This window comes from Muntiacus reevesi, chromosome 3 (genome assembly GCF_963930625.1).
Source record: "Muntiacus reevesi chromosome 3, mMunRee1.1, whole genome shotgun sequence".
Lineage (NCBI taxonomy): Eukaryota > Metazoa > Chordata > Mammalia > Artiodactyla > Cervidae > Muntiacus > Muntiacus reevesi.
The window spans coordinates 190443783-190467434 of record NC_089251.1 but is presented as its reverse complement, the minus strand read 5'-3'; the positions used below and the strand labels follow the sequence as shown (position 1 = coordinate 190467434).

General features: G+C 39.7%; 1 protein-coding gene across 1 annotated transcript in view; it reads left to right on the top strand.

Moving 5' to 3' along the window:
* The window catches only part of LAMA2 (laminin subunit alpha 2), a 673037-nt gene that overhangs the window by 538776 nt on the left and 110609 nt on the right, over nt 1-23652 (top strand). The window lies entirely within an intron of this gene.

The window sequence follows — 23652 nt, the reverse complement described above, 5'->3', positions numbered from 1 at the left end:
CAGATCCATCACTTATTCCTTTGGCTTCACACAGAATCCTCCAAATACATCAGAATTTCAGGAGAAAAAAAACTTGCCTGGACATTTGACTGTTAATGAAATATGCAGAATTAGTGGGTGTTGAAGAAACAAATCAGTATTTGCTTTGGTATTTAGCCCAATTGCTTTCTTGAATTTCAGAGATAGAAGAGGTATTTGCCGCATACTTAGATGGTTTATTTTATAGTCATAGTGAAAACATCATATTCCATCAGCAATGACTACTGTTTGGTTTCTCTGGAATGACTTTACTAATACTGTGTGTTCTGTTTATTTCTTATTCAAAGTCATGACACAATTATTACAAAAATTTACCTATGTTCAGTTATCCTTTCAAAAGAAACATTTTTCATATCAATTTGAAGATCCTAATCTTTGATTTCACCATTTTCATCTGACCTAAGTCTTACTGATGGCCGTTTTCAGCATCTAGGACAGTGCCTGACAAATCATAGGCCTGCATGAGTAAATGCCCGTCATTCTAATTGACATTTTTCATGCCTGTTTACAAAATTTTGTACAAATAAAAATCTCAATATTATCATTGTTTCGGTTTTAGAAACTTCTTGCATTTTATGTTAAAGAGCTGTTTATTTTCACCCAAATTTACTACCATCACTTCTGATAGCTTATGGCGAAAGGTATCGGATTCTTGATCTCTGAAGAAGATTTAGCTTCCAGGGACCAGGGACCAGGCTTGATCACTCAGAAGCTTTTGTGTAGCAGAGTTTTATTAAAGTCTGAAAAGAGACAGAGAAAGCTTCTGACACGGACATCAGAAGGGGGACGGAGAGTGCCCCCCTCACGAATGTTAGCAAGGGAGTTATGTACTTTTTAAATTAGTTATTACAGTAAATCAAAAGAATGCCTCAAGTTTGTAAAAATTTTACCAGACCCACTCCCACAATTTACATTTTAGGATAGCATGATTAGAACTTAACAATAGAAAGATCCTATCAGACAATATCATGATTAGTCAGAGGTGTTACATTGTCGTTATATTGTTATAGCCACGCTTTCCGGGAAACAAACTCACTCAGAAGGACAATGCAGATAGTGGAGTGCAGTTTATTACACCGGCGGGCCCAAGGCAGAGTCTCCTCTTAGCCAACGACCCCGACCAGCATTTGTGAACATCTTTTATACCCCATGTGTACGTGTCCAAACCCACCACCCCAAATCCCTTGAGGCTTACAAAGGAAGGGTAAATACAATCACAATAACCCCATCATTCACGTGTTATGTGTTCAAACAGTTAATAATCAATAAGCCCGAGGTTACATTCCAACCAGTTAATAACCGATAAGCCTGTGGTTACATTCCGATAGATACTGTCCAGAGGCAGGGGTGATTAGTGTCTGTTTTCTCTTAGGTGATGAGTAACCTGGATACGATCTTCAAGGTTCCCCTGTCTGGAGGGGGTCTTATCCTTCCATTGTCATTCCCACAGGCACTAAGCAGAGAGTTCAGAGTCCACTGGAGAGGTGGCCGAGCACGATCAGCACGGACGGGCCTGAGATGGAGTCAAGGCCCTATGAATTCCTTCTTCAATATAATCCTTAGTACAGAGTTTAAACTGAGTTGTTTGTTGTGTGATCATCAGTTCTTAAAGAAACTTATGTGATGTAACAAAACAAACAAAAAAAAAGATGTTTGTTCTTTCCTCCTCCTTGAGAATTCCAGACCCCAGAGAAGGTAGTGGCACCCCACTCCAGTCCTCTTGCCTGGAGAATCTCAGGGATGGAGGAGCCTGGTGGGCTGCAGTCCATGGAGTCGCTACCAGTCGGACCCGACTGAGCGACTTCACTTTCACTTTTTACTTTCATGCATTGGAGAAGGAAATGGCAACCCACTCCAGTGTTCTTGCTTGGAGAATTCCCAGGAACAGGGGAGCCTGGTGGGCTGCCGTCTATGAGGTCGCACAGAGTCAGACACAACCGAAGTGACTTAGCAGCAGCAGCAGCATCTCCACTTCGGGAGCCCCAGACCTCTTTCTCCTCCTCAGAGACCCCGGACTTCTTACCAGCCTGCCTAGGAATTGACTCTCTCATTCCCCCCTTTTCTTTTAGGAGAATGATGCTCCCAAGGGAAAGGGGTGTCGTTTTCATTCCATAACTACTTCCTGCTGTTGAGGGGTGTGGTCCCTAAATTGCTGGGGCAACGTATTCTCCTGACCCTCATATTGAGGGTCTCTGATCCAAGGGCCCCAAGTAATCCTTGGAGGAGGTTGTGGCTCTTGTAGAAGCCTGGACAACCACTTGTAACTTAGAAGCTTTCAAACGGTTAGAAACAAATCCGGTTACACAGTTACAGATGAAGGGAGCAAGCAGTAGAAACGTAACAATTAGAGTTATTATGATTAAGGTAGTTTTCCACCACGCGGAGCTAGTTAACATTTCCCAAAGTGGGGTGACTGAGGCTTCAGGGGAATCCATAGCCTGAATCACCTTGTTCATGTGTTTAGTAAAATGAGTAACATTAGTGCTCATATCTGGTATATACGTACAACATTGGGTATGAATAATGGCGCAAGTTCCTCCTCGTGCAGCTGTTAGAATATCTAAGGCCAATCTGTTTTGTAAAACCACCTTTCTAATTTGTATTTGTTCAGCATTAATGGCTGAAAGTTAGTCAGAGCATCAGCTCATAGCATAACATCTAATCTGTAGTTCCCAGAGAGGGAATGAATACTTTGGCCAGACAATCACACCAGTGAAATACAGATCTTGCCCAATGAGTTTTAAGGTGTGGCAGATTAGGCTTCTCTGGAAGCTCTGATAATATGAAGCCGTGAGTAAAAGAGTGCATTAGACCTAGGGTGCATCTTCCTACCAGCCAGGGGACGCCACGCCCATGGGTAAGAGCCACATATCCAGGAGATCCCGTTTGGAGCAAACCTGCATGACTGAGGGATTGAGTCCCAATCAGTTCCTGGCCAGGCAAGAGGGGGACCTGAACTGGGATTGGAAAGCACAGGAATGATTGCATTGTATATTTCTTGAGGCAAAAATCCCAGTTGTTTCCAATCATTATAACTAAGTTGTTGGCTAACTTCTGGGGAAGGCTCTATTTTTTTCCCAGCATATGGGAGCATTAGATAGTAGGCATCCCTTTTTAGGAGTTAGCCGTATGACCTCATCCCATATTTGATAAACATCAGGTAGAAAACCACCAGATCTAGACCCATTTACCTTCTTATGTGCAGCAAAATATTCATTAAACCAAGTTAAAACATCATCAAAAGTTACATTATGTTCATAGTTACATCACTCCATCTTTAGGATTGTTAGATGTCATTAGATTGAAAAGAAGTGTCACATATGATTATTGTTGGTGACAGTATTCTCAGAGTTGAAGAAAGTCCCTTCCATGAAGTGGAGAAACTCACCATGGAATGTCTTCAATTGATGAGGAGAAGAGTGCTCTGCAGATCCAGCAATTAGACCAATTTGGACTGCAGTGTGGGAATGAGTCCAGGATAGGAAGGCGCTGTCTTGAGGCTCAAACGGCAGACTCAGGACTTCTGGAGTCAGCAGAAGCAAGCCCACCTAGATTATCAGTCCCATCTTGGTTACTGGCTCAAACAGAGGCTAGTTTGACTCAAAGTCTTGGTCAGGAGTTAACCTCCCGGAAATGTCTGTTGAAAAGCTAAAAGCTGAGTTACATAGTAAATTTTAAGGCTCTATGGCAGTATCCGTGTGAAAAAACAGTCTATCATAGAGAAAGACCCTTCTTCTTAGGGGTGGTTTGAGCCCTCATTAAAGCTATGGGTAGAACTTTAAACCAACTGTCTTATGTTTCCTGAGTTAGCTTACACAGGTGTCTTTAGCCTGTTCAACTTTTTCTGAAGATTGGGGTCTCTAGGAGGAGTGTAAGTGATGCTCTTTTCCTAGAGCTTTTGACACCCGTTGAGTTACAGCAACTTTAAATATGGATCATTGTTGCTCTGAACTTTATAGAGTGTAAGATCCCTCTCACATCATGAGAAGTCAGTACAGTAAGATTTTATCCATTAATTAACCTCGGACTTTAGTTAATACTGCTTTTGATGTGAAAATAGGTGAGGGTCTTTGAGCTTGATAACAACAGGAAAAGCATTTTGTGCTCGACTCATAGTTTTTCCATCAGCCCACACTCTAGGATTTATATTTTGTTTCATTAGAAAGAGCTGGTCCCATATTCATGAAAACAGAGGCCTGGGCCTTGCTCAGTATATCCCTCCCCAGAAAGGGTAAGGGAGACTCTTGCACGATTAGAAACTCCTGAGAAAACAGCACAGAGTCCCAGGTTCCACTGAAGGATGATTGACGTAATGATGTTTGACTGGTCCAGACAGTCCCATTACGGTAGTGGACTGGGAGGAAAGTGGGCCAGGGGCTTCAAGGAGCACGGAGAAAGTTGCCCCGGTGTCCAAAAGAAATTGACTGATTGGCCCTCCACAGTTATTAATACCTGGGTTTCCTCAGGTGTAATTAGGATGGGAGCTTGTGTGGGGACCCCCGGGCACCTTCAGTCCAGGTTGTCTTGAGAGTCTGACTCTGGGGCCTACACCTCGGAGGGCAGTCTCTTCTCCATTCTGGTCCTTTAGGGACCGGACATGGAGCTGGGGACAGCTTAGAAGCCTGAGGGTAATCCCGCTTGAGATGCCCCTCCTTTCCACAGTAATAGCAAGGCCATCCCTTTTTACCTGGGTCCCTCTGGGCATTTTTCTCAGGCTGTTTCAGAGCAGGTCTAACAGCCATTGTTGGGGCATCAGTATTTTGCCTGGTTCTTTTTTTGCCTCTTATTTTCCTCCTCATATTCTCTACCGTAATATACCATCTGAGCCAGCTGCAACAGTTTTTTAAAGACTGATTTGGTCCAAACACCATTTTCATAACTTAACAGCAGATATCTGGAGCTGACTGAGTGAGAAATCTATCTTTTAAGACCATTTCTCCCTCTGTAATTTCAAGATCAGCGTCAGTAAACTTGTAGAGAGCCTCCCATAATCTATCTAGGAATTTATGAGGAGTTTCCTTCTCTCCCTATTCTATGTCAGCCAACTTAGCATAGTTTAAAGTCTTAGTTTGCGCTTGCTTGAGTCCTTTAAGAATACATCCGGCAAAGTGGCTCTGCTATGGGAACCATTTGGCTCCCAGTAGGAAGGAGGGCTATTTCGTGTTCCCCCTTTCCCCTTGTCTCATGTTCAAGCCATTCATCTCCAAAAGTAGTTAGCTTCCCCCAAAACTCAAGCTCTCAAGTCAGGATTAGCGTCTGTCCCAAGACAAGCATTACATCTCTCCAAGTAAGGTCATAAAGTTAGTCCCGTAAAGGAGTCTGTGTACCTTTTGGATCCTCTAGATAGTCTCAACTGCAGTTACTGTTTGAATTTCTACCGAGACTGAGGCAGCCCCTCCTGGAAGGGTGCCCTAACTCTCAGCCTGTTCAGTTGGGAGCCCCAGATAAAGGGATAAAGGGGCAAAGTAAGAGAAGAGGAGGCAGCTGAAGCTTTCATACCCAAATCTGCACCCTTAGGATGTAAGTCTGGCATGTCTCGCAGAGAGATAAAGAGCAACACATAAGTCACTTCTACCTATTTTCCTTATTTTCTATGGAACTGCTCTAGTTGTAAAACCGTATCATAATTGAGAGACCTTTAACAGGCCAGAGTTCCCCATCTTCCAAAGGCTACCGTGGTCATTCAGGATCACAGAAGATCAGGCATGTCTTTTAAATTCTGGGGACCAAACTTGTCCCAGCTTTTTAAAAAATACATTCTAAAGAAGTGGTTCTGGAACTGCTAGCTCCCATCTGTAAGAGAGAAAAATGCAGCATCCACAGCCTTGGCTTTTTTCTGCCAGAAGCATCCTTCCCTGCTCTAGACGGCGGTGTAGCAGACTCTCCACCAAAGCTTTCTTTCCGTAGTCAGACTTAGTCTGTCCCTTACCGACGCAGGCGTCTTACTCGTCCCTCCCAGTTCTACCACCGAGGCGGGTAGAGATGCACCAGGGGTAGACCTGATGGCATCCCTGATTGATTTACTTCCATACCACCGAGACCTTTGTTTGATTTGCCAGAGTAATTTCCAGGAATGTTTCCCAAGCTACGACTACTAGGAAGAGCATCCGTCTTACGTGTGTCTGCACACATTCCTGAGTGTAGTCCTGACCTCATTAGAAAGGGTGAGTCAGAAAGAGACAAATAACAACCAAGATGTCCCTCCTGAGTGTCACCAAACCAGTATATGTGATAGCTAAAGAGGTGGTGGAGGGTTGGCCCGCAAGGAAAAAGTGACTTTTGTTCTCAAGCTATTAGGGTCAATCCTTCCAGCTCATTTCTACAGATTCCACAAAAGGAATATCTAAGGAGTTGAGACAAAAGCCATCACAGAGCCTCCTCTGGTCCACTAAGACCTTGCGCTACCAAAGGAAGAAGCGCCTTGCATTTCCAATCTGACCAGATTCCACAATTCCCGCCCTGTGTCCTCAAAAACCTCATGGTCACCAGCAGTGCTTCTGTCCATACAGACAGGAGGCACAGCCGTGACAGACGCACTTTCAGGTTGCTGGCCCCTGAGACAGGCAGCCAAGAGAGTAACTTCTAGCCTGAGAGGTATTCCTAGCATTCCACCTCTCTCCATATGTGCTTCTAGTACCTTTCAGCTCCTAGCAAGGCTAGGCGCTTCTGTACTTGGGGTCTAAGTAAAAGTACATAGTAACAGCATGGATCACTACTCCCTCGAAAGTCTATGATCCAGAAGATTAGGTTAGTAGTTCTAATTTCTCATGCAATTATGAAATGGTCAAAGAGACCAGGAAAAGCTGACCAAGAAAGCAAAGTTCTGTCCACACACTTTGCTCATTTCTGGTCACTCCCCTTGCAGGGACCTTGGGTGTCTCTTGGCATTGGCAGAGACAAGGCTCCCCTTTTTGGGGCTGCCTTCAGTCATTATTCTTGCCACCTCTTCTTAATATCTTCTGCTTCTCTTAGGTCCATACCATTTCTGTCCTTTATCAAACCCATCTTTGCATGAAATGTTCCCTTGGTATCTCCAATTTTCTTGAAGAGATCTCTAGCCTTTCCCATTCTATTTCTTTCCTCTATTTCTTTGCATTGATTGCTGAGGAAGGCTTTCTTATCTCTCCTTGCTATTCTTTGGAACTCTGCATTCAAATGGGGATATCTTTCCTTTTCTCCTTTGTTTTTGCTTCTCTTCTTTTCACAGCTTTTTGTAAGGCCTCCTCAGACAACCATTTTGCCTTTTTACATTTCTTTCCCATGGGGATGGTCTTGATCCCTGTCTCTTGTACAATGTCACGAACCTCTGTCCATAGTTCATCAGGCACTCTGTCTATCAGATTTAGTCCCTTAAATCTATTTCTCACTTCCACTGTATAGTCATAAGGGATTTGATTTAGGTCATACCTGAATAGTCTAGTGGTTTTTCCTACTTTCTTCAATTTAAGTCTGAATTTGGCAATAAGGGGTTCATGATCTGAGCCACAGTCAGCTCCCCATCTTGTTTTTGCTGACTGTATAGAGCTTCTCCATTTTTGGCTGCAAAGAATATAATCAATCTGATTTCAGTGTTGACCATCTGGTGATGTCCATGTGTAGAGTCTTCTCTTGTGTTGTTGGAAGAGGGTGTTTGCTATGACCAGTGCGATCTCTTGGCAAAACTCTATTAGCCTTTGCCCTGCTTCATTCCGTACTCCAAGGCCAAATTTGCCTGTTACTCCAGGTGTTTCTTGACTTCCTACTTTTGCATTCCAGTCCCCTATAATGAAAAGGACATCTTTTTTGGGTGTTAGTTCTAAAAGGTCTTGTAGGTCTTCATAGAACCGTTCAACTTCAGCTTCTTCAGCGTTACTGGTTGGGGCATAGGCTTGGATTACTGTGATATTGAATGGTTTGCCTTGGAAATGAACAGTGACCATTCCTTCATTTTTGAGATTGCATCCAAGTACTGCATTTCGGACTCTTTTGTTGACCATGATGGCTACTCCATTTCTTCTAAGGGATTCCTGCCCACAGTAGTATATATAATGGTCATCTGTGTTAAATTCACCCATTCCAGTCCATATTAGTTCACTGATTCCTAGAATGTCGGCATTCACTCTTGCCATCTCCTGTTTGACCACTTCCAATTTCCCTTGATTCATGGACCTAACATTCCAGGTTCCTATGCAATATTACTCCTTACAGCATTGGACCTTGCTTCTATCACCAGTCACATCCACAACAGGGTATTGTTTTTGCGTTGGCTCCATCCCTTCATTCTTTCTGGAGTTACTTCTCCACTGATCTCCAGTAGCATATTGGGCACCTACCGACCTGAGGAGTTCCTCTTTCAGTATCCTATCATTTTGCCTTTTCATACTGTTCATGGTGTTCTCAAGGCAAGAACAGTGATGTGGTTTGCCATTCCCTTCTCCAGTGGACCAATTTCTGTCAGACAAGAATACATAGAAGAACTGTATGTAAAAAAGATGTTCATGACCCAGATAATCACGATGGTGTGATCACTCACCTAGAGCCAGACATCCTGGAATGTGATGTTAAGTGGGCCTTGGGAAGCATCACTACAAACAAAGCTAGTGGAGGTGATGGAATTCCAGTTGAGCTATTTCAAATCCTGAAAGATGATGCTGTCAAAGTGCTGCACTCAATATGCCAGCAAATTTGGAAAACTCAGCAGTGGCCACAGGACTGGAAAAGGTCAGTTTTCATTCCAATCCCAAAGAAAGGCAATGCCAAAGAATGCTCAAACTACCGCACATTTGCACTCATCTCACAAGCTTGTAAAATAATGCTCAAAATTCTCCAAGCCAGGCTTCAGCAATATGTGAACCGTGAACTTCCAGATGTTCAAGCTGGTTTTAGAAGAGGCAGAAGAACCAGAGATCAAATTGCCAACATCTGCTGGATCATCAAAAAAGCAAGAGAGTTCCAGAAAAATATTTATTTCTGCTTTATTGACTATGCCAAAGCCCTTTGACTGTGTGGATCACAACAAACTGTGGAAAATTCTGAAAGAGATGGAAATACCAGACCACCTGACTTGCCTCTTGAGAAACCTATATGCAGGTCAGGAAGCAACAGTTAGAACTGGACATGGAACAACAGACTGGTTCCAAATAGGAAAAGGAGTAGGTCAAGGCTGTATATTGTCACCCTGCTTATTTAACTTATATGCAGAGTACATCGTGAGAAACGCTGGGCTGGAAGAGGCACAAGCTGGAATCAAGATGGCCGAGAGAAATATCAATAAACTCAGATATGCAGATGATACCAACCTTATGGCAGAAAGTGAAGAGGAACTAAAAAGCCTCTTGAAAGTGAAAGAGGAGAGTGAAAAAGTTGGCTTAAAGTTCAACATTCAGAAAACTAAGATCATGTCATCTGGTCCCATCACTTCATGGGAAATAGATGGGGAAACGGTGGAAACAGTGTCAGACTTTATTTTTTTGGGCTCCAGAATCACTGCAGATGGTGAGTGCAGCCATGAAATTAAAAGATGCTTACTCCTTGGAAGGAGTAATCATATTAAAATAGCTTTTAAAATAGCATATTAAAACCTAGATAGCATATTAAAAAGCAGAGACATTGCTTTGCCAACAAAGGTCCATCTAGTCAAGGCTATGGTTTTTCCAGTGGTCATGTATGGATGTGAGAGTTGGACTGTGAAGTAAGCTGAGCACTGAAAAAAACTGATGCTTTTGAACTATGGTATTGGAGAAGACTCTTGAGAGTCCCTTGGTCTGCAATGAGATCCAACCAGTCCATCCTAAAGGAGATCAGTCCTGAATATTCATTGGAAGGACTGATGCTGAAGCTGAAACTCCAATACTTTGGCCACCTCATGCGAAGAGTTGACTCACTGGAAAAGACCCTGATGCTGGGAGGGATTGGGAGCAGGAGAAGGGGATAACAGAGGATGAGATGGCTGGACAGCATCACCGACTCGATGGGCATGAGTTTGAGTAAACTCTGGGAGCTGGTGATGGACAGGGAGGCCTGGCGTGCTGCGGTTCATGGGGTCACAAAGAGTCGGACACGACTGAATGACTGAACTGAACTGAACTGAACTGAACAGAACTCAGTCCTTATGAGGCACCGCAAAACCACAGAGCTGGGCTCTGCTTGCCTTGTGCACGGCATGTAATTCATTCGCACAAGGGCACCGCAGAGCTAGTAAAGTTAAGCAGAAAACTTGTGTACAGAGAAAGCAGAGAGCCTAGAGCTCTGAATGTTCTTGCCTTGTCCTGAAGATGCCAGACGAGCCCCCAGGATGATAGCTTATGGTGAACAGTGTCCGATTCTTGATTTCCAAAGAAGATTTAGCTTCGGGACCAGGGACCAGGCTTGATCCCGCAAGAGCTTTTTTGCAGCAGAGTTTTATTAAAGTCTGAAGAGAGACAGAGACAGCTTCTGACACAGACATCAGGAGAGGGACAGAGGTGCCCCCCTCACTAGTGTTATCAAGGGAGTTATATGCTTCTTTAATTAGTTATTACAGTAAATCAAAAGAATGTCTCAAGGCTGTAAAAATTTTACCAGACCCACTCCCACAATTTACATTTTAGGATGACAGGATTAGAACTTAACAATAGAAAGATCCTACCAGACCCATTCCCATAATAAACATTCTAAGGATATCAGGATTAGTCAGAAGGTTTTCAGGGAGGAGAAACTGTCCTCAAGTTTATTGTTATATAATCCTTAGTACAGAGTTTAAACTGAGTTGTTTGTTGTGTAGTCATCAGTTCCAGGCTTAAAGAAAAAAATGTTTTATGTGACTAAGGAATGTACAGCGGGAAAAAGGTGTTTGTCCTTTCCTCCTCCTTGAGAATTCCAGACCTCTATCTCTGATTTGAGAACCCCAGGCCCTTTTTGACACCTCAAGGACCCCAGCCTTCTTATCAACATACCTAGGAACTGACTCTATCACTTCACACTTAGGAGACTCATTTTCACGCCAACATGAAATATTCACTTTTCCTCAGCACTGATGCTTATACATGATAGGCTAGCCAAACTCAAACATGGAGCTAGGAGAAGTTTTAATGCATACAGCATATCCACTTATTATTGTTATTCAGTCCCCATAAGCCGTGTAAAAATAATTAAATATCTGAAAAATTGCTAAGTAAAGGCTAAAGAGAATCATTGATTTATTAAATGGCTATCAGCAAACACACAGAAGACTGATTTGGTCAGAAAGATTGGTAGACTGTGTTTCGGGAACAGAATAAATAAAGTTTTAATTTTAATAATTCATTATAAATGTAGTTCTATTGTGCTAGAAAAGAAATATATTTGCCATTAAATTGAGCAATTACCTAGATAGAACTAGCATTTCATAAATGTAAGAGCTGGTATTATTGCTACAGCTATAGATAAACATAGAAGAGTAAGATTAAGTTTATTATTTATGTATGAAAGAGTCATTTGAATCTAGGCCTACAAAGAAGGAAAAATGTCTTTAATGAATTAGAAACAAAGTACAAAGAAGCAAAAGAGGAATTTATACAAGCAGGAAAAAAGACCTGTTAGACAAGCAATAAAACAACCAATTATTACTGTGAAGAAAATGGATGTGAGATAATATGAGAAGGAAAAAAAGCGTTGAAAATAACGTAGGGAAAAAAATCCCCAAATGAATGGTGGAATAATCTTAAAGCATAATTGACATTTTTAAAGCCACTTCACTTTTAAAAATCTGCTTAAGTTTACCTATTTGTAATGCACACATAATCAACAACGTAATTGAAAAGAAAATATGAGTGAGAAGAAAGTTGATCCTTTATTTTAATTAAATAGTGAGCAGGTGGAGTCCATAAACAACTAAATATTGTAGTATAGTTGCTATGTAAACAGCAGCAACCTCTTATCTTGCATATTTAATTTATTTAAATCTCAAAATGAAATATTATTTTAGGAGCGTGTTGTTGTTCAGTCACCCAGTCATGTCTGACTCTTTGCAACCCCATGGACCGCAGGACGCCAGACCTCCCTGTCCCTCACCATCTTCCGAATTTTGCCCAAGTTCATGTTCGTTACATCAGTGTTGCCATCCAGCCATCTCATCCTCTGATGCCCTCTTCTTCTGCCTTCAATCTTTCCCAGCATCAGGAGCTTTCCTAGTGAGTCAACTGTTCACATCAGGTGATCAAAATACTGGAACTTGAGCTTCAGCATCTATCCTTCCAATGAGTATTCAGGGTTGATTTCCCTTAAGATTGACTGGTTGATCTCCTTGCTGTCAAGGACCTCTCAGGAGTCTTCTCCAGCACCACAGTTTGAAGGCATCAGTTCTTTGACACTCTGCCTTCTTTACAGTCCACCTCTCACAGCCGTGCTGGGAAGACCATAGCCTTGACTATACAGACCTTTTAGGCAGAGTGGTGTCTCTGCTTTTCAACACACTGTCTAGCTTAGTCATAGGAGCATAAACTTTATGAAAAAACAAACACTACCACTTTTCTAATGGGCTTCCCTTATGACTCAGATGGTAAAGAATCTGCCTACAGTCAAGAGACCCAGATCCATTCCTGGGACAGGAAGATCCCCTGGAGAAGGGAATGGCAACTCACAATATTCTTGCCTGGAGAATCCCATGAACAGAGGAGCCTGATTGGCTACAGTCTATGGGATCGCAGAGTCAGACACAACTGAGTGACTAACACTTTCATACTTCCAGTTTTCTATTAGTGTTGGGTGGGAAAATTACTATTATTGTATTATTGGTATAAAATTATTGTTTCCCCTATATACAGTCTCAAAGATAACATCTCATTTCGTACTTCTCATTGGTGGGCACAAGGAAAAAGGGAAGGGAAATATATCACTCTTTCAAAAATAGAATATGAAGGTCCAGTAATTTCTTTCTAATCTCAATTGCTTTGATGCTATAAAAAGTCCTCAGACTCTAAAATGACATAGAATCTTGAGAATCTTGAAAAACATTTCCAGATCATAGGTGAACTTAAAACCTGTATTATCAACCAGATCTGATTTTAGAAGTGGATGAAGAATAGGTTTTATATGCTGCTGGAGCCTTGGGATGACAGTAGTCATGGTTTCAGGGCATTGGGAGATGAGACCCTCTGCCCTTTTCCACTGGGAAGTTCTTAGGTGACGTATACTTGAATCTGGTATATCCAAACAGCAAGCAACAACGACAAAATGGAAGGCTAATGTAGAATGGATTCTACTGTTCTTGTTCGTTAAGATCATGAAGAGTCATCACATAATAACCACACAGTCTGCATCAACCCTGAAACGTTGCCCTATTTCCTTCCTCCCTCTCTCTTTTTCTCAGAGTGAATGAAACGTGTTCTGTAATGTACACTTCAGTGTAGAAATCATAAGCAGTCCAACCTTCCCTAGGTATCTTGCATAAAAAGAATCACTTCTTCATATCCCATGGTAGCTGAAGATTTCTTTTTTTTCTTCTGTACCCTCTTCTTTACACTACAATCTCTGTTACCGTCTAAAGCTCTCTCCTTCTCTCTCTCACATACACACTCTCTAATCCAGAACCCTCTTTCTCAGTTATTAATAGTCTCAGGCTCAGTGTTTAGTCTGATCTTCTCTAAGAATCAGCATTAGAAATTGAGAATTTATACTGACTTTCAACTCCAGTGCTCAATGTGGTCTTCCTCTTTATTCTCCAAATCCATGTTCTGTCAGTTGATGCAATTATGCATCTTTCCTGGAAGCTGTGAGTCTAAATATCTGCAGCATGATCTTTCCCAAACAAAAATAATGTAAAATACAGAAGATGGTGAGGGTAATTTGTAAGGAATTCTTTTTCTCACAAAAAAAATAATAGTGGGACAGTTAGTAAAGAACAGTGCTGTGTAAGTGTTATGTAGACTTTATAGGAATTACAGAGAGGGGGAGAAATCTGGAAAAATTATCCAACAGAAAAATATACCTAAAATTAAGTAGGTTTAAAGCCTTAGACCGGAGAAGGCAATGGCAGCCCACTCCAGTGCTCTTGCCTGGAGAATTCCAAGGACGGAGGAGCCTGGTAGGTTGCAGTCCATGGGGTTGCGAAGAGTCAGACATGACTGAGTGACTTCACGTTCACTTTTCACTTTCATGCATTGGAGAAGGAAATGGCAACCCACTCCAGCGTTCTTGCCTGGAGAATCCCAGGGACGGGGGAGCCTGGTGGGCTGCCGTCTATGGGGTCGCACAGGGTCGGACAAGACTGAAGTGACAGCAGCAGCAGCAAAGCCTTAGTCACCTGTTCCAAATAAATACGTGAACTGCTGTTGCAAAGTGACTTCCCACTGTTAATTCCTTAATGTAAGGAGAGTAAAAATCCATAGAAACTTCAAAAGGAGTTTTTTCTTGCTTTTGGGTTAAGAGTCTAGAGAATAAATTGGATTTTTGTAAATTTACTCTTATGTAGCAGGTTGATAGAGAGAAAAACCCTGTTAGAAAATAAAGATACTAGAAAGAAATTGTCAGGGAGCTCTGATAACATAGCAGCCTGAATTAATTCAGATCCCTCCTAATGTGAGAAATTCACAGAAATGTTAGATAAAGCTCTAACTTCCAAAATTTAACACATACTTTATTTTGGAAAGAGGAAACAAAAGGGTAATCTGAAAATAAAAACAAGAGAAGCATAATAGCACATCCTAAAGCTGGCACCTTAGTGACTCACTGAATTTGGAACATAAATATAGATCATATGTCTAGAGACTGGATTTTAAAAGCCCGAGCAGGGAGAGAAAACATCACAAACATCATCCTAAACCTATAAACGAAGGAGTCTTTTTTGACTATTTGAAAGTATGCCAAATTGTGAGACTTCCAAACAATTTTCTCATCAATGAGCACTCCCTCTAGACCAGAGCATGCCAAGGAATCTTGTTTCTTTTCATGCCCCAGTTGTGAAAAACCACAAGCCTATGGATTGAAGTCCAAATTATACCATATATTTTTACATATGGATTGAAGTTCGCATGGTACAAGACTTTCCAAGCTAAAATTTTAACAGAGAAGAGAGGAATTGGTTCTTGCAACCCTTAGAATATCTAGAAAGGCACAGAAAAGTGGTCTCTTTAGGTACACCATAAATAATCAACTAGGAAAGAGGGTAGGCAGGCAATGTATATAACATGATCCTGAAGTTTTTCAAAAACCTGAAAGGATATACAATAAAAGTGTTTTAAATTATTGCAATGTTAAAAAATAGAAAAGAGTGATAAAAAGAAAAACTACAGAAGATTATGGAAATGTATAATAGAAGCAAATTAAATTTCTAAAAATAAAAAGTATATAGTAAGTATAACTAAAAATTGAATGAGAAAGCTAAGCAAAGGAGAAAGAGAATGAATTAATTGAAAGAGTTGAATACATTACCCAGAATGCAACAAGCATGGTAAAATATAAAAGAAGTGTAAAAGACAAGGAATATACCTTCTAAAAATGCAGTGTAAATCTATTAGGGGTTCAGAAGTTGAAAAAGTGAGAACAGGGAAGTAGTAATAGTCAAAGAGAGGCTGAAAATTTTCAAGGGCTGGTGAAAGATAGCTTCTCAAAGAAAGGTCTTCACGATAAATGAGTTTCCCTGGTGGCTCAGACAGTAAAGAATCGGCCTGCAATGCCAGAGACCTGGGTTTGATCCCTGGGTGGGGAAGATCCCCTAGAGGAGGGCATGGCAACCCACTCCAGTGTTCTTGCCTGGAGAATCCCCATGGACAGAGGAGCCTGGGGGGCTACAGACTACGGGGTCACAAAGAGTCAGACATGACTGAGTGACTCGCACTTCATGAGAAGTAAAATTTAATCTATGCCTGGAAAGATCGTTGTTAGACTATGGAAGTCAAAGAGAAAGAGAAAACAGCATCTTAAAATAATCTAGAGAAAAAGACTTTGGGTCAGACCCTGAGTGCACAGCTGCAGTGTCAGGAGTTTTAGAAGATGCTGATTCTCTGCTTGCTTTCTGCTCTGTGACTTCAGGTTCTGGTGCCCATGGCGTTCTGTTTAACTCCTACCTCCTTTTCTCAGAAAAGAATGTCTGCAGAATTAAAAGTTAAGCTAAAAATAGCCCTCATGAGAACAGAAACACTAGTAACTCTGTGAGAATTTCACTTTCACTAGATTCTGTGATTTTCATATAGGTAATACTTGGTGTTCAGTAGCTGATCACTAAATGTCAGTTGCTCCCTCCCATCTCCAAACACTGATGCTAGGAATCTAGAAAGGCTAGGATGCTCCAGATTTTCAGAATAGATGAGATATTTATACTGCCACAAGGGACTCCTTGAATAGAGAAGAAAATTTCAAAGGAAATATAAAATTTATTTCCCTATTTAGATTGAAATCATCTATGAATATTTATTTAAATGTAGTTTAATTTAATAGTAGTTTAAATATAGTCTTATAAGGTTTTTTGGGGTTTTTTTTTAGTGATTAGAATTAAGTTCAAGGGGTGTGCTGAAATTTACTAATCAGGATGTGGAAAGAAGATAGATGATCAGAATTTGAGGATTAGAAGATCTGCCTACAAGTTGGACACATATTGTCCATGTACTGAGCCGTGTCAGTTGAAGTATAACTTTTTAAGAAAATGCACATTCTCTTCTGATCTCTCTCTTGGCTTAATGCCAATAGTTAATAATCCCCAAAGCGTAAAATTTATTTTTGGGTTTGATATTCAGTCTCCAATTATCCTTCTTTGATGTAGTTGTGGTGCTTGTAATAGGTAACTTCTGAACTGTTTATTAACATGAGGTGTTAATCATGTCCACATTTTCAAAGTTTTCTTTGTTTTACAACCTTTTTTAAAGCCACATATTTATTGTACTTCATATATAGAGACATTATGAAACACATAGGAGTGAAGATAAATAGAATTCTGGCCTGTCCTCAAACCATAAATTATCATTTAAGTTTTTTTTATTTGTCATGTTAGTAAAAATAACACTTTCCAACTTTTACTACATTATTTATTCTTTTCCTTTATTATATTTTTTTATTTTCTTATTATTTTTATTATTCTTTCTTTTAATATTAGTAGTGTTATTCCTAATAATCTCTTCTTTTTTAATTAGTTTTTGAATCCTTACGTAGCTAGATTCTTTTAACACCACTGCTACTGGTCAATAAATCATATAGTCAAACACTGTGAATTTTGCAATAGTATGATTAAGCATTAAGGTATTTCTAATGAGTATTTGTTTAGAAATGTGGTCATATCTTCTCTTCAGTCTGTCTTATTTAATATTTGCTTTGTGTAATTGGATGAACCAAAATACATAAAGAATACTTGCAAGGGCATTTTTGAGTTTTTATTTCCTACATAAAGAACTGCAAATATTAGCAAAATACACATTGCAATCAAAGGCCTGATAAAATATAGTGTCAGTCAAGTTTTAAACTTTAACTCACATATACCTTGTATTTTATTCTGTCAGCCATTACTTAGAAGTTATTCAAACAGTAATTTTGACCTCTTATTAATATCTATAATCATTGAAATTTAAATTCTATACCAGTGTAGTGTTAATGGAAAAAGTAGTATAATCTGTAATAGGTTTGACAATTGAATCTGTCAATAAAACTGGTGAGCATTTTTTCTCCATCAGCAATTCAGCAACATATCTAAGAACTGACTGATTTGTGCAAGAGCAAATATGAAAAAGTCAGTGAGGGTCTAAGTTACACAGAAAAATATTGAATCTGTGTTTGAAAATGGTATTCCTTAAACCAGCTAACATGATATACTCCTTTGAGTAAGTAACTTTTAAAAATCTATTGGAAGCAGAGAAACAAGTTTCTGTTTTATTACCCAGAATTTGATGTATTTAAAAATTCAGGGCATAAAGTGTTAGAAATGAAATCAAAGAGTTTGATTAGTCAGCAACACAGAAACTCTTTGGGGTGATGCTATAATGCAATGTAAATTTAAACTAATTTTATTCAAGACAGCAGCGCTCTCAGGCCTGCTACTTGAGATTTCCACCAACAGGAATAAATATAGGACTAATCAGGAAGTGAAATTGCCATGTTGAGTTTGATTCTGGACATTAAATGGAAAAAAAGGCATAAGCCCTCTAAGGATGGTCTCTAAATCAGTAGACATTTCTCCATTGTCTTTACTCAGAATCAAGACTCATTGGTACCCACCAATGCCACCCTCAATAGCTTGTCTAGTCCCACTCCATGGCAACAGTCAGCGGCGTCCAGAGGCGCTGGAGCGATGGCGCTCAGGCTGTCATTGGTGAAACCTGTTTCACTCAGTTACTATACCTGTTGTTGTTTTCCAGTCTCTAAGTCACGTCTGACTCTTGGCAACCCCGTGGACTGCAGCACGCCAGGCTTCCCTGTTCTTCACTATCCCCCAGAATTTGCTCAAACCCGTGTCCATCGAGTCAGTGATGCCATCCAACCATCTCATCCTCTGTCACCCCCTTCTCCTCCTGCCCTCAGTCTTTCCCAGCATCGGGGTCTTTTCCAATGAGTTGGCTAAGGTGTTGGAGCTTCAGCTTCAGCATTAGTCCTTCCAGTGAATATTCAAGGTTGAATTCCTTTAGGATTGACTGGTTTGAACTCCTTGCAGTTTAAGGGACTCTCAAGAGTCTTCTCCAACACCATGGTTCAAAAGCATCAATTCTTCAGTGCTCAGCCTTCTTATGGTAACTCTCACATCCATACATGACTACTGGAAAAACCGTACCTTTGACTATATGGATCTTCGTAGGCAAAGTCATGCATCTGCCTTTTCATGCTCTGTCTAGGTTGGTCATAGCTTTTCTTCCAAGGAGTAACCGTCTTTTAATTTCATTGCTGCAGTCACTGTCTGCAGTGATTTTGGAGTCCAGGAAAATAAAATTTGTCACTGTTTCCACTTTTTCCCCATTTCTTTACCATGAAGTGAAGGGACCGGATGCCGTGATCTTAGTTTTTTGAATGTTGAATTTTAAGCCAGGTTTACTCTATATACTATTTTTTTTTAAAAGATTTATTTATTTAGTTTTGACTGTGCTGGATCTTTATTGCTGCGGCCTTTCTCTAGTTACCGGGAACAGGGGACTCTTCTTCACCGCTGCAGAGCCGGGGCTCTAGGCATGCTCTAGGCATATGGGCTTCAGGAGTTGTGGCCCACAGACTTAATTGCCCCCTGCATGTGGGATCTTCCCAGACAAGGGATATAACTCATGTCCCCTGCATTGGCGGTTGGATTCTTAACCACTAGATGACCAGAGAAGCCTAAATATACTTTTAAATTCTCTCTTGATTGTCTTTCTTGGTGTTATCGAGCTGCAAATTCACAGTTGTGAATTCTAAATTCTCATGAGTAATTTCTGGAGGCTTTCTATTCCATCATTTGGTCTCCTTTCTCAGTTGCCTTCAGTCCTCCAGCGGCTCATTTAACCCCTGTTCCATCTTAGGATATTATGTGATGCCAGGATCTACAGCCTTTCACCAGATTTTTGACCAGAGTCATTCCTTTGGGTTGTTTCTGAACTCATTTTTGATTTAGTGTTTCATTTTAGTATCCTGCAGATTTTTGAAATATAGGTTATTTAAAAACACATTTAAAATCAATACACGGTGATTTTCTTATTTTAAAATTGAAAGTGATCTTTTATGACAAAAGCAGTTCATATCCATTATACAAAAATAGGAAATACAGACAAGCAAAAGGAAGAAAATCTAAAATGTGTATAATCTCACTAACCACGATCACTTTTATAATATTGTTTATCTGTCCATATCATTTCCTGTACAGATGGTTTTTGTACAAATGGATAACTTTTGCATAACTGTTTTTATAGCTTAATATATCTAATTAGCATCACATACATTTTTTCAATATTCTCAAAAGTTGTATCTTTTAAAATGTATACAAGACTAGACCCACCATTTTTTCTAAGAATTTGTTTTCTTATAGTAAGAAATTTCTCCCTAATTTTTAACAACAATCTAACATGCCCAAATATAAATTTTTTCTGACATATATTTTACATAAACACATTGCGGCTAATTACCAGTCCTTACATATACCTCTGCACATTTTGGACAGCTTTCTTTATTAAAAAGATTTTAAGTTTATAGTCATCTAAGTCACATATTATCTTGACAAATTATCCCCTTTGGAAATGTACAAGACTTGTCTTCTAAAATAAATTATTTCATAACAAAATAAGTTATATACAATGCTGATGAATCTTCAGCTAGTATTTTCTATAGAAAACAAAAACAAACAACAATTATACGTCTCTCCTTAGTGCCAACTTTTTCAATGAATTCAGGAAATTTCTCTCTAATAAAGAAGGCCACTTAGAAAAATAATAAGAATATAGAAACACATACAAGCAATAACTTTAAAATTTGCTTATTTAAATAATAAATCAGTCACTTGTGGGTTTCCCATCCTGATAAATTTAACTTCAGGTCTCACCTTCACATCTTCTTCCCTAAGAGCGCCTCCTCTGACAGCACACACCTAGATATTCCCATGCTCCATTGTGGCAGTAATCATTTTCTGTATAAGGAATTTTGCCACTGCACTGCACCACTCCACTGCACTTCTGTTAGAGAAGGCAGTCATTCTGTCTGTGAATATCAGAGCTTACTCCAGTGCTTGAAAGAGCTGCTGCTGCTGCTGCTGCTGCCGCTAAATCGCTTCAGTCGTGTCTAACTCTGTGTGACCCCATAGACGGAAGCCCACCAGGCCCCTCTGTCCCTGGATTCTCCAGGCAAGAACACTGGAGTGAGTTGCCATTTCCTTCTCCAATGCATGAAAGTGAAAAGTGAAAGTGAAGTCGCTCAATCATGTCGTACTCTTAGCGACCTCATGGACTGCAGTCTACCAGGCTCCTCTGTCCATGGGATTCTCCAGGCAAGAGTACTGGGGTGGGTTGCCATTTCCTTCTCCTTGAACGAGCTATAAATTTTTATTGGGTAAACCAATCGATTCGTTCATCTATTAATCAATGACATGGTGCCTTAGCAAGTCACTATGAATATTTAACAAATAGTAGAAAGAAGAAAACTAACATGTATTAAAAGCCAATTAAGTGCCAAGCCTCTGTTAAATCTTTGTAGACTTTATCAGGTTTTTTCTTGTATTTTTCCTTCTCTAATGATTTAAATTATCTCACATTTTCCATAAATGATTTATTAGCTAACAAAACATGTAGCAACCTACATATATTACTAGATCCTATTTTGTGTGATGTAATAAAAGATTTTAGGTAATTTATATTTATATATATATATATATATATGTATATATACATAGAGAATAACTTATTTATAAAAATACAATCTCTAAAAGGCAGGAAACAAAATATCTTGCAACTCTAAGAACCTCATTTATATTTCACATATGCTGTAGACAACGGCTCAGAAACTCAGATGCGGTGCTTATAAATATGTATGAAGTATAATTAGCTTGGAAAATGCTGCTTCATCAACAGCCCTGATATTGTTGATGTGCTTCAGTGACTTACTAAGCAGTGTTGGAAAAGGAAATCTCCAGATTCCAACACACTGAAGCAGTTCTCTTCACCCATATCATGTTAGTCTTTTCCATTCTGTCATCACATGAAAGACTTGTCTTTTAAACCTGCACTGTTGGTATGTCGCTGTATGCCATCAGCTCTTTACTATTTTGGAGTGCTTCTTTGCCCTATACTTATTAAAGAATTAAATTTGTATTTTAAAACCCTTACATACATCCACACATGCACGTGCGCGCACACACACACACACAAACACCACACACAATTCAGTTCCAAATGATTTCACTGGTGAATCTATCAAGCATTTAATAAAGAAGTAATTAATTCTTCAGAGTATTGAAGAGGAGGAAATATGTCCGAGTCATTCCATAATGCCAGTATTACTATGATACAAACCAAAGACATTATGAAAAAAAAAAAGAAAATTATAGACCAATATCCCTCATAAACCTAGATAGAAAAATTCTGACAATGTTAAAACATAGAACCATTTATTAAGATAATCTACAAATTAGAAGAATGTATTTGCAAATTACATGTCTGATGAAGGGTTTGTATCCATATGATACATAAATATCTTTCAAAACTCACTAAGAACAAATAACCCAATAAAAACTTGTACAAAAAATTTTAACAGACAGAGCCAAAGAAGATGGTGAAAAGAACATGAAAAGACACTCAGCATAATTAGTTGCAAGGAAAATGCAAATTAAAACCCAAATGTTGTACACACCATTAGAATGTCTAAAATCTTAAAAGACCGACTATATCAAGTAGTGACAAGGATATAGTTACATTTGTAACTCTTACCCACTTCTAGTGAGGATTAAAAATAGTACAAATAATTTGAAAAGCATGTTGATTGTTTCTTAAAAGCGTAAACATATATCCACCAAATAGTCTAGCCACGCCACTTAGAGGTCTTTCATTCCAAGAGAAATCATCATATGTTCATACAAAGATTTGTATACAAATGTTAATAGCGACTCTGTTTAGAATAGCCAAAGCTGATATAATCCAAATGTCCATCAAGAAGTGAATGAATAAAGAGACTGGGGCATCTCCATGTGGGACTTCCCAGGTGGTACAGTAATAAAGAATCCACCTACCAGTGTGGGAAACGCAAGATATTGCAGCTCGAACCCTGGGTCAGGAAGAGCCCCTGGAGTGGGAGATGGCAACCCACTCCAGTACTCTTGCCTGGAAAAACTTCCATGGACAGAGGAACCTGGCAAGCTATAGTCATGGGGCCACAAAGAGTTGGACATGACTGAGCAATGGAACACACACATGTATCTATGTAAATTAAAAAAAGATCACATCTTGATACACACACAACATGGATAAATGTCAAAATAATTACCCTGAATGAAAGAAGCCAAACAAGCAAAAAGAGTACTACATACTGGATGATTCAATTATATAAAAGTCCATAAAATACAAACTAAAAGTTTTGGAAACCAGAGCAGTGCTTATGTGGAGATAAGAAAGGATGAGGAGTGGGAGGGAGGGTATGAAAAGAAATGATGAGTATGTTCTCTACCTCAATTGTTTGACGGTTTCATGGGTGTGTCAAAGCTTATCAAATTGCAAAATTTAAATATGGTAAGATTATTTATACCTCACTGAAACTGTTGAAAAGTGTAATAAAGTAGAAAACAGTGATTATTGCCCATCACTCTTCCTAGTCCCTCTGAATTTCCACAGCTCAGACTTTAGCCTTTTTTCATGTTGTCCGGCCCTTCTTTTCTCTCTCATGTCATTTCATTAATTTTCTTATGCATAGCAAGTCAACTCTCTCTCCCTCCTTTATCCCTTTGCCTCCTTTGCATATTCAAGATCAGCTGTAAAATATTAGTTGTTAGATTCTCACCAGACCATGTTCCTGTAGAAAGGAATTCATACCTTAAGACTCTGGGGAAAGCTTGCTCCCTTGCTTGATTGCTTTGTCTAGCTCCATCTAGTATTATGAATGAGCCGTGTTATCCTGATGGCTCAGGATCATCATTGTCAATATTGGCATCTACTGAAGCCTGTTTCATCCTTATCCAAATAGATTTGGATTGCTGAGATTTAAACAGTCTCCAAGTTGGTGTAATTTCCTCATTGTCACTTTGTCATCTGTCACTTCGGC